The sequence below is a fragment of the Psammomys obesus genome, unplaced genomic scaffold, assembly GCF_907164565.1.
Source record: "Psammomys obesus unplaced genomic scaffold, mPsaObe1.curated_primary_1811, whole genome shotgun sequence".
Taxonomy (NCBI): Eukaryota; Metazoa; Chordata; class Mammalia; order Rodentia; family Muridae; genus Psammomys; species Psammomys obesus.
This window is the reverse complement of record NW_026596046.1, coordinates 29,825,187-29,837,401: the sequence shown is the minus strand read 5'-3', so window position 1 is coordinate 29,837,401 and position 12,215 is coordinate 29,825,187.

Here is a 12,215-nt window from a genome sequence, read left to right as displayed (position 1 = left end):
ACATAAAAGATCAATTCACTCTTATAATGTAAATAACCTCCCTAATGTTTTAATATTTTGTAGCAAATGATATCTAGATTTAGGTAGTAGAAGTGCCAAAAGCTCTAGCCTTATATTCTACCAGTTTGGTAAGCTTACGCTTAGAAAGTATGTCTTTTCACATGTCAGCATTTGATCGATTCCCATATTGAATGATTTGCATATGCATCACCAGATGTGGTGGATTTCACCTGCCACAGTCTCAACACTTGAGTAACTGAGGTGGGAGAATTACAGTGTACTGTTTCTGAAAGAATGACAAGAAAAAGACCTCATTATATATATTGATATAATAGTTTTTAAATATTTTTATTCGCAATTGATTGAATCTGTGGATATGACACCCCTGGATATGAAAGAACACCAATTTAAAATTCTTGTGAAGACCAAATGAAAATGTAGTAGGACATTTCATCATGACAGGAGAGCTTGGTACAGGCTCAGTTAGAGTTGTCACTGTAGAACTGCAGTAACTCTTACCTATTCATGCTGACAGTAGCAATAAAGACAGTTTCCATTTAATCAAAAGAGTAACAGTTTTTATTCTCCACTTAGGTAGATCATTTTGTTGATTCAAAGAAAAACATTAGTGATCACATGTCCTAAAGATTTCGGGTTATTAGAGACTTCTAGCTTAGTCCTATGGACTGGACATGACTATCTTCACATCCACTGGAGGAAAACGGAAGTGTTATTACCCTTAGTTTTGCAGCAAGCTGCTGTTTTAGTGCTTTGCACCTTACCAAAGGAGAAATGTAATCTCCAACCCAGCCACAAACCCTTTGATCTACAGTACTGTTCTACCTTCAAGGTATGCTAGGGCAATGGTGGCACAAAGCATGTGGAAGTGGCCAACCAATATTTTATGTGACTTAAGGCCCATTTTACAAGATAGAACCCATCCCCATCATTACTTGGGTTACAAAGAACCTGAGTCTCAACAGCCTAGGGATCCAGGGTAAAACCAAATACTACCATTCTAAAAGAACAAAAGCAAAACAAAAACATAACACTAAAATGACTCCTAATGACATTCTGCTGTGTTCAGGTAAATGCCTTGCTCAGCCTCAATGAGAAGAACTTCCTCCTGCAGCACTTGGAAACAATGGAGCAAATACAGAGATGCACAGCCTAACTTTGAAATGAATTGCTTTGAAATTAATGATAATTTTTGAATCATATTTTTTGTTATCATATCCTAGATGTCATTTTTGTAACTTTATTTTCAAAGATTTTTTCTTTGAAAACACCATAGCAATCATCCTTGGAATTCTATTCAACCCCTATTCAAACTTTTCCAAGGTGTTGCCTGGTTTTTTATCTTTATAAACACGGAAAAACACTTCCATGCTCCTTGTAAAGTTTAATTACTATTGCATTTAAATTTTTATTTATTTTTGTGTGTGGGTATGTTTTTACACATGTCAGGGGTCATATATGGACAACGGGACAGCCTGAAGGAGGTGGGTCTCACATTTTAGTATTTGGGCCACTCAACTAGCACCTTCGCCCGAGTAGCCACTTTAATTTTATTTTCATTGGCAACATACACATTTGTGGGACGCAGTGCATGCTGTGTAGTATTGAAATCAGTGTTACTGACACTTCCATTTCTTAAACAGTAACCATTTATTTGTGTTTGGAGACTATGAATTTATCTCTTGTAGTTCTTTTTAAAAACACATTATACATTGTAAATTATACTCACCCTATTTTGCTGTCAAATCTGAGAATTTATTTCCCCTCTATAATTGTATTTTGATATGTGCTATCCAATCTCTCAGGTTGTTGGTTCATTTAAGTAACTCCAGCTCCATTCATTTTTGCTTCAACTGTGCTAATCTACACTTACACAAACAATGTATAAGATTGTCCTTTCTTTTACCACTTGGAAATACCTCACTACTCTTGTTTTCTTGCATAATCGTGGGACTGGGGTGAGACAGTATCTCTGTGTGAGTTTTATTTATATTAACACGATGAAGAAGAAAGCAGGCAGTCTTTGTGAAATTTTTGGTCACTTTCATGTCTTCTCTTAAAGATTGTCTGTGGAGATTTTTGACCCATTTCTCACTTAAACAATTTTGATTTTTGTCTTGGGGTGTTTGCTTATTTGTTTGTTTGTTTGTTTGTTTAGACCAAGGCCTCGTATACTCTGAGCTGGCCTTACACTGGCTATGTAACTGAGAATGGCCTTTATGCTCTAAAATTAGAGCCTCCTTTACCAAGTGTTATGCGTTAGATTTTATGCCGTTAAATTTTTGCTTCTTTTTCTGAGAAAACCAAAGAATAGTCCGAAGAAAAGAAGCTCAGTAGCCTCAGATCTTACAGCCTCTTAATCCAATATTGAATTCTTTTCATGCTTGACTCATACTCCCTTCTACTATTGAAACAGATCTATTATATTACAATTTCAGTGACTCCCATATAGAAAACAATTTTGTTCTGACCCTAAAGAATCAAACAATTGGTATAAAAGCTGACATAATTTTTCTATTATTAATTTATTTCTGCGTGTTGACTAGTACAACTGTGTAACCATGACATAAATTATAACACACCAGGACAGATGTGGAAAGTATTTGGTGTTGGAGTAAAAGCCACAGTTTTCTTCATTCTAGGCAAGAGCTTGGAGCTAAGATGTTGATATTTTGCTGAAAGCATGAGTATCAGCCATAAGGCTTTTATCTACTTTGAAAGATTGTTAATGCCACTACCTTCTGGGTTTAATCATTTTCATACTTTTAGTGATTATCTCTAACTTCTGATTTTTGCAAATGCATATCTATGAGCTGGATGAATAGAGTCATCATTGGCATAGATTTGCCACATTTGATTTTGCTTATTTTTGCTCAAAACTTAAAAGGTATCAGTATCAACTCTCTACATTCAGCATCAGGTCCAGAGCTATATTTCTAGCTCCTTTACTCGAGGTGATTTGCTTATTTCCTGTCATATACATCATTATCATGAGTCCAAAATAGCCTTAGTGTTTTGTTGTAGTTTAATTTTTTTGTTGTTGTTGTTTTGGCTTCCTCCTATTAATGCTCTATACTTCTGCAAGATTTTGCAAGAGACATCTCTTATCAGATGGGCATCTGGCACCTTGACAAATACCTGGAAAGCAAAAGGGATTCTGGCATAGAGATAGGTACATTAGACTCAGCCATCAAGATGAGAAGAAGGTACACTTGGTACCTGGACACAGGTAACTAGTCACATGGCAGAATTTAGATTAGAATAATGTGTTGTTTTAAGTTATGAGCTTGTCAGAGAAGAGCCTATCTATATGGCCTAGGTATTTGTATAATTAATTATTCTAATGAGTCATTTTTCTGGAAGCTTGGGGAAAAGAGAAAAAAATCTGGAATACTGTCTATGTTTAAGCTATTGATTCTTCAAGTGTGTCATCTCTGAGGAAGTAATTAGCTGCATATCATGAATGTAAATATTATCTACTGTCTGCTATTTTTTTATTAAAACTTATGGATATCACAGAACGTGTATAGAGGTCTTTGATGTTTTAATGAGAGTGGACCCTATAGACTCATATCTTTGAACACTTTATCTCTAGTTGGTAGAACTGTTTGGAAAGGATTAGGAGGTATGGGGTTGTTGGAGAGTTGTGTTACTGGGGTCTGATTTTGAGATTTCAAAAGCATAGTGCCATTTCCAATGTCCTCTTTCTGCACCCTACTTTTGATATATCAATCTATGAACTTTCAGTTGCCTGTTGTTATGGCTTTGTTCTCCCATCTTAGACTCTAATCCTATGGAATCATAAGCACAATTCAACTCTTTCTTTTATAAGTTGCCCTTATCAAGGTGCCTTACCATATCAATAGAAAAGAAACTAAGAGTAGGTAAGAGGACAATTTGCAGAAGTTGGTTCTCTCACTCCACCATGTGAGTTGAGAGGATGGAATTCATGTTTGATAAGGACCATGCATAGAGAAGACCTAAACCCCCTTCTCAGATGAAGCCCATAGGCTGCTCAATTTCCAAATGAGTTCTCTAGTAAGGGGAGCAGGGACTGTCTCTGACATGGACATAGCCTGTTCTTTGATCACCTTTCCCTGGGGGGTACAGCCTTGACAGGCCACAGAGGAAGATGATGAAGCCAGCCTTGATGAGAACTGATAAGTTAGGGTGAGATAGAAGGGGAGGAGGTCCTCCCCTATCAGTGTACTAGGGGAGGGGCATAGGGAGAGAAGAAGGAGGGTGGATAGGACTGGGAAGAGACAAGAGAGGGGTCTACAGCTGGCATATAAAGTAAATAAATTGTAGTAAGTATGAAAGAAAGAAGAAAGAAAGGAAGAAAGAAAGAAAGAAAGAAAGAAAGAAAGAAAGAAAGAAAGAAAGAAAGAAAGAAAGAAAGAAAGAAGGAAAGAAGAGAGAGGGAGGGGAGGGGAGGCTAGGATTTTTTCATCTGTATTGTTCTCAGTAAGAGAAGGTGCCAAGATATATTTATTAAACAAACAAGTGGGTATACATTCTGTAGATAAGCAGAAAAGGAAAAAAAAAAAACATGAAGAGAATTCAGTCTCAGTTTTAAAAATACAAAGTTATTTGATTTGATTTGCCTAATATTTTTCCAAGGTGACTAAACATAGTACTACCATGATATTAAAGGAGAGATTATCACTATCCGAAGAAGTGTAATGTGCTATTAGATATAAAATCAGACAGGCAGACATGCCTCAGGATATCTTACCCATCTGAGATGGAACTCTGGAGAGGTGTGTTCACAGAATTCTGCACACTCTGTTACAGCTTTGTCTAGACATGCCTCGAACAGCTTCGATAATAGTAAACCCCTCACTTTCCATCACAACTTGTTCCATTAACAACTGTACATTTTTTTTGCCAACCAACTGAAAAAAATATATGTGCATATAGACTTTCAACAAGTTACTATTTCACTATTATTGATGAAACTAAGAATGCCTTTAAGAAAAGAAAGAGATGGTTTCTGACATGTTGAATGATAGAAAGAAAAGTATTTCTATTTCTGATAGCAAGTAAAACTGTGGGAGAATTTGAATTCTAGCGGGTCACATGACTTGTTTACACAGCACTGAAGTTTTGGTTAAGACACTACATATCCGGACAGGTTGGCTGTTAGGTGAAAACAGGCCAGGGGTAGAAAATCATTTCTTGAGCTTCGTATCCATTCTCCATTATAACACCCCCTTCAGGGGTTATGTTCTATTTCATTTGGATGTGTATTCATCTGATGTTATTCTTGTATTTAAATAGGGTGGAGAGATAGCTTCGTAATTAAGGGAACTTGCTCCATTTGCAGAGTTCCTGGATTCTGTTTCTAGTACCAACGTGGCAACTCATAACTCTTTGTATTTACAGTTCCAGAGGATCCAATGACATCCTGTGCCCTCTGTGGACACCAGGCTCACATATGGTACACACACATGCATATAGGTAGACACTCATACACCTAAAACCTAAGGAAATCTTAAATAAATTAAATTTGCGTATGCCAAATGTACCATATATATATATATAAACACACAAATATAGACACCGTATGTATCAATTATACGTATCTACCCTGTATATGGTATATATGTATACATGTATTTGTATATATGTTTATATAAATATACATGTATGTGTGTAGTAGTGTGTCTTTGTTTAAACATGTTACTGTCTATTTTTTGAGAAATTACATATGTGAAATTTATATTTTCAATACATATCCTGTGCTCTGACTTACTCTCCTCTGGCCTGACCAGATCAGTCACTCTTATCACCAATTTATGTCTTCCTGGTGTCCCAGGTTGAGCTGTTCTCTTTCTGACAGATTTGTAGGGATATTGTAACAGGTTGACTCAGTTTGGATGAAAGCCTGAGAATTGGAGAATGGAAGAAAGATCGAGAGAATACAATTTCAGGAACCTATAAGAATTCAAAAACAAAGGGAGCGATGTGGCCAAGGCAAGGAAACAGAGCAAGCTCCTTCTCACCTACTGTCTAAGAGGAAAGCACTGTAGATAGATCAAGGGAGATTCCAAGGCTGCATTTCACAACTTCCAAGGCTGCTCTTCGGTGGTTGAATCACTTTTTTACAATAATCACACATCAGATAGCTTGCATATAAGAAACTTACTTTATGATTCATAACAGTAGCAGAATTACAGTTATGAAATAGCAACAAAAATAGTATGGTTGGTGGTCACCACAATGTAAGAAACAGAAATAAAGGGCCAAGCATTAGGAAGATTGATAACCTCTGCTGCATGTATGGATGACTACAGGTCATTGGACATTGAATGGGACCAAACTTAGAGGTTTATGGTTTATCACTGTTTCATAAAAGTGACATCTTCCTTCATTCCTGTTGTTAGGACTTCAACTCTTTCAACAAGGGAGAATTTTCTATAAATGCTTCAGCGTCGTTTGAGCTAAATAAGATACAGAAATCAAAGTCCATCATTATACAAGTTTAAATGCATTAAGGGTAGTGTACTGTACATTAGGGTTTGTTATATTATTTGATATGGGGTCTAGAAGAGGTTTGTCCCTCTGTTATAGTATAACTCCTTTTAATCTCCTTTTATATATGTGTTTATTCTAGGAAAATTCTATAATAGCTTTCATGTGGCCTTTTTAGAGGTTCATACTATCATCTGTCTCCATATATTTTTCTGTTACTCCTCTGTCCCATCCTTTCATTATCTTACCCTTTCTGTTCCATTTCCACCTCCATAACACCTGTGTTCTATATTTCTTCCCTTGAAATTGTCCCCATGACCCTTCACTAGGTTGCTGACTTTCAGTATTCTAATTTAAACACACATAACCAGATTTCAAACTTAGCCTCCAACATTTGAGCTAGACCATGCAGCAGTGGTCTTTTTGGGTTAGGCTTACTTCACTCAGAATGATTGTTTCTAGATCCATTTATCTGTGAAAATCACATTTAAAAAATTGAATAGTATTCCACAATACACACACACACACACACACACACACACATGTAGGCGCACACACACCATATGCAGAGAATGTTCAGCTCTAAGTGGAGCATCATGTTGCCTCTCTCCAAGGTTCAGGGATCAAGATTGTGAGAGGTAGTGATGGTAGATGTCTGCAGCAAAGCAGGATTTGCTGGACAAGTCAGCACCATTGCACACTTTAGCTCTCATTGGCTGTGATTACACAGAGAAGGCATGCACAAGCCAGGTTACATTTCATTATACAGAAGAGACTCGTGAAGTCTCACCACTTGCTGAAAATCTATTTGAAGCTGAGGGTTACTGAGAGAGGCAGAGTCAGCTTTTTTAGGGAGTTTTTAAAATAAAGTATTACTACAAGAGCTATCAAAATTTTGGACTAAACATCTCTGAACAAACCATAGTCTTTCATCAGCTTATTCATTTATGAAATGGAAATGCGACCGTAACTTGTTGAGTAATATTACTTGGCAAAGATAAGTGAAGAATAGACATTATTAAGTGTTATATAGGAAGGTTTTTTACTTAGTTTTATTTTGTTAGCCTGTTTTTTTCTTGTAACTCAGAAAAAAAAAATCCTCTAGTACTTTTCTGTGGCTTGTTTAGCAAGTAATTGAAATATGTCAAGAGAGTTTAGTGACAAAGCAAATACCAGAGTTGTTTCCATGTAAGAGGCACAGCATGTTTCCTTTCTCCCCAGGTAGGTTCATGTGGTTAGATGGGGTGGGATTATTACTGTCATTATCATGAATATAAGTGCTGAAAAGATATGAGCAGTTTTGTTTAAAAAATCTTGCTAAGAATTCCCAGTATTTAGCAAAGTTCTGAACTACACAGGAAGCCTCTCAAAGGCCCAGAGGTCCCTAGAAGTCTAAAGCAACCAAAAAAAAAAAAAAAAATCACACAAAGTTGAAAGATTTACAGTTTGCAGTGAGATTTGTAAATTCTCTCTGCCCTTCAAAATGCCCAGCTTTTTACAGGTTACTAGACCCCCATTTACCAGGAATCCTTTGTCTAATGAGTGACTGAGGAAACCTGTATCAGGCAGGTGGAAAACATGAGCTGGATGGGTTAGCTCTGTTTTATTAATGCCCACATTTGAGTAAACGCTGAAACAGGATTTGTCACGCCAGATGCACTGCAAGCATAACATTATTTATGTGAGTAGGTATGGGTAAGTAAGTGAATTAATGCAGTATTTCTAAAGCCAGCTGTTCGCCAAGCAGGGAAATATCTGGCTGTCATAAATGATCAATTGTACTAAAAGGTCCAAGCTTTGCAAATTTCTAAATAAGATATTCAATGAAGCTCTCTCCCACCTAAACCAGGTCATTCCAGAAACCGAATCATGGAACTCAGGGCTTCAGGTTCATGCCCAGAAGTGTGCTCCCATATCCTACATATTGTCACTGAACTGAAAATGTCACAACCCTTAGGGGCACATGAAAAATGCATATTATTTCACACCTGTTTCTTCCCTGGTCCCAGTGGACCTGATATTTCTCCAAATTGCTATGTGAGAAAACCAATTTAATTTGATTGAAGTATGAACAGAAGCTGACAACAAGCAAAGTAGAATATTTGCTTAGAGGCTGAGTGAGAAGCGTGGCTTTGTATTATTATTGCTGAGAAATTTATTGGTGAGTATCACTTTCTTGTTTTAAATCTCTTTTCATTGCTGATGCAACTATGACTTGTCTTTTCCAAAATGAATTCAAAACTATCTTCCAGTTCCTAAAATACATACTGAACATTTAAACTATAAAAATTTAATGTGTACTACGAAAATAGAGGAGTGGGGGGAGGAGATCAAGGTGTAGCTTTGTTTCTTAATAGCTATGTGATCTTGGTGGGATGTTTAGCTTCTTTTGGATTTATTGTGGGTAGCCAGCAAAAGTAAATATAGGTTAAAAATATTTCAAGCAGAATGTGAAGACTACTGGCTTTATTATTTTTGGAAAACCAATTGGCAATGCTAATCAATTGAATTAAGCCTTCAGAGATGGTAACGGCCTTTCCTTGTTGGCCTGTGTGATAAAGATATGCTTTCCTTTTTATGAAAACTCCTCATGCATCATCTTTCTTATCTTTTCATAGCCTAAGATTTAAATAATCTGAGAAAAAAAAATGTTGCCTCTGACTCTGGACATCAAAAATCACTCCCAGGACATGGAACATAAAGCATAACAGGAAATGTTGGCTTTTGAAGGGAAGATGGACTATATCCCAATCCACAAACCCTCTGATCATCGGCCACATTCTTGGTAGTCTCCCTAGAGAGAGGTGTCAGATTAGATTTAGCACAATCCATTCTGCAGCAGGGCTGTGCAAACACTGATAAGCGAGTGAGGGGAAGGGAGAGCCTTGTCTGCGTTTCATCCCTGAAGCGCTGGCTATTTATTTCACTTCTACCCCAATCGACCAAAGGCATTTACTAAATTTTGTTTGATACTGTCACAGGATCCCTTTGAAAGTCTTAGGTTTGTAGCCAGGCTGAAAAGTTTGGCAAGATACAGAAGCGTTGTGACCAGCTCACAGAACTGCAAAGGCAGGCATGGGATTTCTTGGGGGAAATTAGTCTTTCGCTGAAACAATTAACATCCATCCAGTAACTGTGCCAGCTGAAGGATTCAGTGAGTCAGGGCTAGTTCCCATCATGTGAGGATGTCTCAAACTCCTTCAAATAAGATGTTTAGAACATTCCTTCACAATAATATGAACTCTGTGAAAGATAGTTTAAAAGAAAAATGAAGCAGAGAGGGTCATATGATCATTAAGTGTTTTCCTTTTCTGTCCACATTAGCACTGTTAACCTCTTCAATCATGATGGCAGGAAAAAAAAATCTTTTTCAGTATGCTTTAACCACATGAGATAAATGCACAGTTTGATTGGAATATTCTGTTGAAAAAAGTTAATACATACATACATACATACACACACACACACACATATATATATATATATATAATAAGCACACACTTATGTGTGTTAGTACCTTAAAGTCTAATATGTTGAAGGAAAAGATATTATAGGCAATGGAAATTAAAAACACTGGTGATCATAAAGTGTCTGTCAAGATGTATATATATAACTTTTTATATGATAAAATTTCCTTTATGTCTGTTGGTGAGAAAACCAGATGATTGACTGCAACTATTGAATTTGTTGCTCACATTTATAAATCAGAGAAATGCATAAATTCCAATTAGAAATTAATGATAATAAAGACATTATTGTCTCCATTCATATATATATATATACACACATATATACATACATATATATATACACATATATATACATACATATATATATACACACACACATATATATATGTGTGTGTGTATGTGTGCGTGTGTGTGTGTGTATGTATATATCTCCCACAATTTATGCACATCTAGAAGGGAATGCATTGGCTTTAGAACAAAAAGATTTGGGCTGGCAGTCTTATATTGATACATTTGAAGTGTGTGATTCATGCAAGTCATTTTTATAACTCTGAGTCATACTTTCCTCAATTACATTTCCCAGGGAGTTTGGTGAAAACTGAATGGGAGATAATACCTATTAGAATATTTATTGAGCACTTGCGTATGTCAAGTATTTGACCAATTTCTCTGAGGCATTATGTGAAGACATGTAGGAGAGACTTCTTGAAATAACAAACAAATCCATACATCCATAAACACACACACACACACACACACACACACACACTTCAAACATGACCTGGTATCTTCGAAAATCTATTTCAGCCTACTCTCTGCAAAGTGAAATTTAAAGCCTGCAGGTGATCTTCTCAGTTACCAATGGGAGTTATACTAACTCTCCTGATGGAGTTATTGTAGAAGGGGAAAGGAACTGTATGAGATATTGTCTACAATCTTCATTTTGTTGGCCGTCACCCTGAGGGATAAGGGGGGTCCTCAGAAAAGCGTTCAATTGAAGTTGTCAGACTCTAGCCTCAAATGCTGTTTCTGTCTGAAGATCCCGTTTCACTCTTCTTCTGGAATGGTGGTGGCTAGGGTAAACCATCAGTACATCTAACACATAGTCATAGACTAGACAGAGAATATCTACCATTCAGAAAAGATTGTAGGCAAAAAAAAGAAGACGCCTACTTTCACAAAGTCATTGCATATGAGGAAATGATCCACATTACCTAATGACAAAAGTACACACTTGTTACCACACCAAAGCAATGACAGGTTTTAAAATTATAGCCCTTCTGTAATTAAAAAAATTATTTCAGGTATATTGGTATGCATCACTATTAAAAATGTAACATTATAATTAATCATCTCAGTAATTTAGGAGGGAAACTATATGAACACCTCTTTCAAAGATGAAAAGTATTTAAAATGTTTTATTATAAATTAAATGGAAACTATATTCTATACTCATAAGTTTTGTTTCCAAATATAGAGTCAATAGCATAGTGAAAATTTAAACATTAAATGAATTATTATCATTATTAAGCCTTTTGAAGAAACTACTAATACGTGGGGTTGTATATTTCAGATTAATTTTAGAATGAATATGTAACTCTGGTAGATTACTTGCCTCGTATTCATGAGACTCTGTGCTCACTGTCTACTACTATACACACATACACATACAAACCAATACAGAGTTGATTCACCCTTGAAAACTCATATTTTTGATTGTGAGACTAGCCATTAATTTCTGAGCCTTCTCCCCAGCTCAACTCTTAAAAACTCAAAGGAGTTAACTGAAAAAATGACATACTCCCATTTGTATGATCTCAGGATCCTAATTTTATAGACATCAAATGATTTTTTTACATGTGTGATCAAAATTCAGTTAAAGAAAAAGATCATTATTGCAAGCAATAAAATGGATACAATACTTATGTACTATCCAAGAAGTGCTAAGAGGTATAGAAATGGAAATTGTCAGTGCTTCTATGATTTTTGAGGGTGATTAAAAAGAAAGAAAGGTGTCATTGATTTCTTAGATGTTTTGTGTTTGGAACTTTTCCGATTTTACTTTTTCTTTGAGATAAGTATCAATTTCTGTGAGTGTATCTTCAGCACCAGAGATTCTCTCTGCCATCTCTTGTCTGCTATTGGTGATGCTTACCTTTGTGGTTCCTGATATTTTCTCTAAGTTCTCCAGCTCCAGGGTTTTCTCAGTCTGTGTTTTTTTTTTTTTTTTTTTTTTTTTTTTTTTTTTTTTTT